The sequence below is a fragment of the Centruroides sculpturatus genome, unplaced genomic scaffold, assembly GCF_000671375.1.
Source record: "Centruroides sculpturatus isolate CEXI.00-Female unplaced genomic scaffold, Cexi_2.0 scaffold74, whole genome shotgun sequence".
Taxonomy (NCBI): Eukaryota; Metazoa; Arthropoda; class Arachnida; order Scorpiones; family Buthidae; genus Centruroides; species Centruroides sculpturatus.
Window position 1 is genome coordinate 125,932 of NW_019384309.1, and position 6,110 is coordinate 132,041.

Consider the following 6,110-nt stretch of genomic DNA (forward strand, 5'->3'; position numbering starts at 1 on the left):
GTCTACTCCGAAAAATTCCTGGGTTTACTCGCTCGGATTCGATTCTGGAATTTCCGAGCGGTAGGTTACCACATTTACCGTTCAGCCATCCGGCCGTACCTTTCTCCTATTACATAATTTGGAAATACAGCATTTCGAGATGAAAACTGTCAATATGAAAGTTCTGTAATTTACAAAGCATATATACAACAAGATAGAGGAGCTTGTCGAATATTTATGGACTTCAGTAAATCTTTACGTGCTTCCATTTGTAACGTGACAGATGGCGTGGCCTCTATGACCAGTCTACAACGTTTTGATGTGGGAGATGCAAGGGGTATTTGGCATCTGCAGAGTGATGGTTTTGCAAGCAGCAACGATCCTCCGAAGCAAATCTACTCCACTACTTTGCGTTTGGTACACAATATTAATGAATCCTCCAAAAAAGAAATAAAGATGACTGACATCTGGGATCTAGGACCATGTCATGGAATACATGTGAACTTATTCACAAAAATAAATTCACTGTATCTTTGTTTAACTTCAAATCTACAGACTGGGTAAGAAGTAAGTAGGTATCGAGAAATCGCTATAATTTTTGTATTATTAATACAATCGTAAGAAAATTTGTGTTTACGTACACCAGTCAATGAAATTTTATAATTCCCTCATTGCTTATGTATGCAGTGAATGACAGAGGCCGCACACGCAGTGGCAGAAAAAGATGGCCGACCGCTTATCTGTTCGGGAGCGAGCGCAAGAATGATTTGAGGAAAACGTGTTGTTAGTGGATGGTCTGGATTTTATATTGTATTTTATGGTATGTATCCGTATTTTAATATAATGAAATACACGTCAAATAACATTTATCATATTTGCATTAGAAGTAAAAAATTACAGCGACTTCTCAATGCCTAGTTACTTTCCACCCACACTGTAGTATAGGAAACAGCGTTTCGAAATACGGCATTTGAAATAGCAAGTGATCGTGTCTAATGTACAATACTGTATGACAAACTGTACAAATTCCATTCAACTTCCCATTTGTGTGGAGATTGCACCATACATTTAACTCTTATCGCATAATTTGATGTGGCTAGGAAAATACTGTATACGACATTGTAACACTGTAAAACGGGTATAGATATTTTCAATAAAAGCAATTTAAAACAGTCGTATAGTGTGTATAAATATATGGTCCCTTAATCATCCAGCCACTTTAACTCTGACCATTCTCAATTCCCGGCCATGCCCATCCTGGAATCAGTCAGGATGGGTACGATAATTAAATTCTAAAAACACATGGTTCAAAATAGTAGAGCAGGGGTGTACAACCCGCGGCCCGCGGGCCGCATGCGGCCCAATAAACGTGTAAACAAAACTGACAAATGTTTTAATTTTTTTATTATTTATTTATTTCAACGGCATAAACTCAAAAAAAAAGTTTCACAAAGCCGTAAACCTTTATTCATATTTTATTTTTGAATGGAAAGAAAATATTTTCAAATACTTGGAGATGTGTGAATGCGGAAGGATTACTAAATAAAGCTGGAGTTGTGACTCAAAAAATTATAGACCCAAATTTGGGGAAAGGAAGGAAAGAAGAGAAAGGACAAAAGATGTAGTAATGAGAAACGTTAAATAGATCTTCTGTTAAGCAAATATGGAGCCGTAATTTTTCAACCTTTTTCACTTCTTTATCTTTTGTCCTTTGCCTCTTTTTCCCCGCACTTGGGTCTATAATCCTTTGATTCATAACTCCTGCTTTATTTAGTATTCCTTCCAACGTTGCAAGATTTTGCTACATTGGGCCAAATGTGGCTACATTTTTTTTGCTTGACGTAAAAAATATCATTTGGCGCTTTGGCTACTTTTTTCGGCTACATATTATTTATAATTATATTAATTGAATAAAAATGCACTTTAAAATGGTGTTTCATCGCTTTTTATTAATTAGATACCCAAATAAAACAAATATTTGTGTTTTTCAAATAAATTTTTTATAGTCTCTTTTATAATAAATGAATTTATCTATTTCTAAGTAAAAATTGAAAGTGTCTTTAGATGTAATTTTTTAAAATATCCTTTTTTCTTGATAAAGTTTTAATACTTATTATTATAATCTAGACATGTTAATTTTTAAATATACTTGTATATTGGGCCACAAGTATATATTATATATACTTGTGGCCCAAAACTCCTTGACTTCTTTCAATGCGGCCCAGAAAAACAAAAAGGTTGGACACCCCTGTAGTAGAGGATCAAGAGATCTGCAGAGGGGGTGCAGAAAGGAAATAACAGGCCTCAGAGGCGTAGCTACCGTGAAACAGTTGGATCAAACTGCTCCAGGCGCACGAATCATGAGGGCGCCAAGTTATAAAGGGCAAAATAAAAACTTGTAAAAACATTTGTAGAAAAATTTTTGGATGTAATATTTAATCAATTAACTATTAGATTTGAATCAGTTCGACAATTATGTACACTTTTCAAGTGCTTTTCGCCTGCATATCTTGTCGCGCTTCTGATAAAAATATTTTGAAACAGTCAGAATTGTTACAATCGGCATATTCGTCTAGTTTTGGACCTCAACTGCTTAGATTTAAAATGTGTTTTTGTAGTCAGGTAAAAGAAATTACTTCTATAAGCGAAGTTGCTGAACTACTTTTATTTCACACCGCAGCCTCAAATAGGTTTTCCGACATTATTGCAGCATGCCTCATTTTTTTAACTTTACGGGCGACGACATAGAAGTTTTGCAAAACTAAAATTAATCAAACCTTATTTAAGAAGCATCGTGTCACACTAAAAGGTCTTAACTCTGATTACTATATCCAGGGGCGGATCTACATAGAAACTAATAGAGCTTAAGCCCCGGGCCCACAAAAATTGAATTATCATAAATTCTTAATACTTTTTCATTAACAATGAGCATTTATCGTATAGTAAAAAATAGTTAATATTAATAATAATATAATAATGATAATTTATAGTGTTATTTGTATAGTAGACCCCTATAACATTGTTGATAATTCCGTGTTATATGAATTCCATGTTGTACGAATCACTTAGATTTTACAAATACGTGAGCCGTTCACAGCCCGGCACATAGTATTTGTAAAATCAAAGTGACTCGTACAACATGGAATTCGTATAACACGGAATTAGCAACAGTGTTATAGGGGTTTACTGTAGTAATAAAAAATGGTTTCCCGTTGGACTTCAATAAGCACAATGCCTCGAAAAACCTAGATCCGCCCCTGTCTATATCAATTGAAAAAACAATCGCTTATCAACTTGATCTAAAGAAAGTGATCGACCGATTTGCAAACGAAAAAGCGAGAAATCAATTTTGAAAGTTTTTTAATGTATTATGTAGGGCAGTGTTTCTCAACGGGGGCGATATCGCCCCCATGTGGGTGTTTTTCCATGTTCAGGGGGCGATTAGTAACAATTTATATTTTGGGGGGAGAAAAACAATTTTCTGGACGATATAGTAAAACATTGTATTAAGAATAATTAGATATTTTATTCGTTAAATCGTACAATAATTAAACAAATACAGTAGAGCCTCGATTATCCGACCCCCGATTAACCGACACCTCGGTTAACCGATCGTCCTAGTCGGCAAATTTCAAATGTCCGCTAGTGATGTGGCGCTAAAATATTTGGCTGTCTTGGCTACTTTAACATTATTTTTACGTGTTTTAGCTGGCAATACTCATTCGACCGTGAAAGGGAGCCAGTATTTAAACGAGGCTTAATTTTCTAATTTTTAACGATACAATAGCGACGATTATTATTTTAAAAAATTTTTGTTAGGCTTAACATCGATGAAAATTCAACGCGAAGTAGGTTAATAGCGATATACNCCATTTATCACAGCGGCTACATTTATTATTATTTTCCGAATAAATAAATATAAAAGTTTGAACTTACTCGTATTTACTTTACCAGACGATACTGTCACTTCGCGCATGCTCAGTTTCGCTATTTTGTAAACAGACGATATTTTTTTTGTAGAAAAAAGTTTTTATTTCGATTGTTATCTCACATTTTATTTCTTGTTAAGATAGTATTTAAATTAAAAAAATGTTTTCATAAATAAAATAAAACGTAAAAACATAAATAATAAAGTAATACAGTATATACTGTATACATTTATTACAGTTAGATATGATTTAAAAGTGGAATGTTTCATTTTCTATAAAAAGATCATTTTTAAAATTATTATTTTATATATTCGATAAGGTGATATAGAATTATCAATGACAATGAAGTTAAAACTAATTCACTGCACTACAATAGACTCCCTATAAAACGGGTTCATATAGTTCGGATTCCTATATGACGGCGAAAAATTGCCACCGTATTCGTATAAACACGCTAAAAGAGACTCGTATAATTCAGTAAAACGTCATCGCTGACTCGTGTCGCGACAGGATTGGTCGAATCTAGCTAGACCAATAGCGGATATTGCTCAAACCGTTGAGTTTAAACGAGCAGCGGACCTACTAGAAACCATTTATTATTTAACGTCCATAAAAATTATATTTATATTAATGATGTCTCTAAAGTTCAGCGAATTTTTCGCAAAAAAAATAATTTATCAGGAAGCACGCGAGCGCCATTCGATGACAATCTCCACGACGAAAACAAGCTTAAGCAATGGCGTCGTCGAACGGTGCACGCTCGATAAGTAATCCTACAATTTTTTGTTTATAGCATAGATTATGGATTATTCCCAATATATGGATGATATGGATATATATGGATTATTCCCAAAAAATTATACGTACAGTATTTTGGAAATGTTGAGTCGAATTAGTCTAGAATCGATTAATTTTATGGAAGAAAACCTTTTAAACAACCGTAGTCTGTAAACTGCATACGTGCCGGGCTGTCATTGGCTCATGTATTTAAGGACTCGTAGAAAATGGATTTCATAAAAACCGGAACGTATCTACCGTGTTATAAGGGGGTCGACTGTATACGTGGCAATGATTTAACGATTTCTGTCTGTAAATTATCTTACGAAAATTGTTTTGTAAATTTATCCTGTGTACTATAGATTCGGGTGAGACTTTAAACCTCCGTTTTCAACAATGTTAAATAGTATTGTTCTTATCGCGCATAAGTTGATATTCAGATGAAGCTGGAAGTCAGTTTGTTTATTTGTTTACTTATTCTATATATTGATTTTAGTGTAGTAAGATTTGATTTGAGAAAATACGACAAATCAACATGTGGCAATCTGCTAAGGTGAGACTTGGCATCTTACTGCAGAATTTTCTATGGAAAACTGACCTCTGTTGAAGCGTCCGACACACGAAAAAAACCGGTTGATGAGGCGCGAACCCGGGACAAACCGGTTCCTGAGCACTGAATAACTTCTGGAGAAATACAGTAGTCCAGTGTTTTTTTTTTTTTTTTGTTTTTACTCTTTCCGCCCTGTGCACTAAGAGGGCCTCTTTTTGCAAGCCCATTTTGGGTTCGGCCAGGCCCACAATGGGGCTGCCGGATGGTGAGAGACGGGGCTCGACATATCCGAGTGGACCACCCCCGAAAAACTCCTGGGGATTTTTCGACCCGTCCGGATTCGAGCCCGGGTCCCCCAGAGCGGTAGGCTGCCACCTTTGACTGCTCGGCCATCCGGCCACCAGTAGTCCAGTGTTCAGGAAGTGCCAGAAAGGGGTTAAGATTTTGCATTTTTTATCATATAACGAGAAACATCTACCAGTTATATTATTAAGTCATTCTTCCGTGTGGGATCTTTTGCTGTGCGACTATATCCATCGCAGGTTCAGCCAAGTTTACAATGGAGCGGCTGGGTGGGAAAGGATAAGGCCCGACATATCCGGAACAGACCACCCCAAAATATTTCTGAGTTTTTTTGACCGTCTAGATTCGATACCGGGTCTCCCATCAATGACCGAGTGGATAAAACCACTAAACATTGATAGTTTGCCGCGGATTCGTGCCTCTTGAAAGGGAATAGGTGAAGTTTTCCGGGATTTCTTCAACAGTTTCCCGTAGAAAATTCTTCCAGGAGGCATTCCCATTAGTAAATTTCCCATGTATTGCATAGACCTATCCCATTAAACCACGACTGGATGGCCGAGCGGTTAAGATGG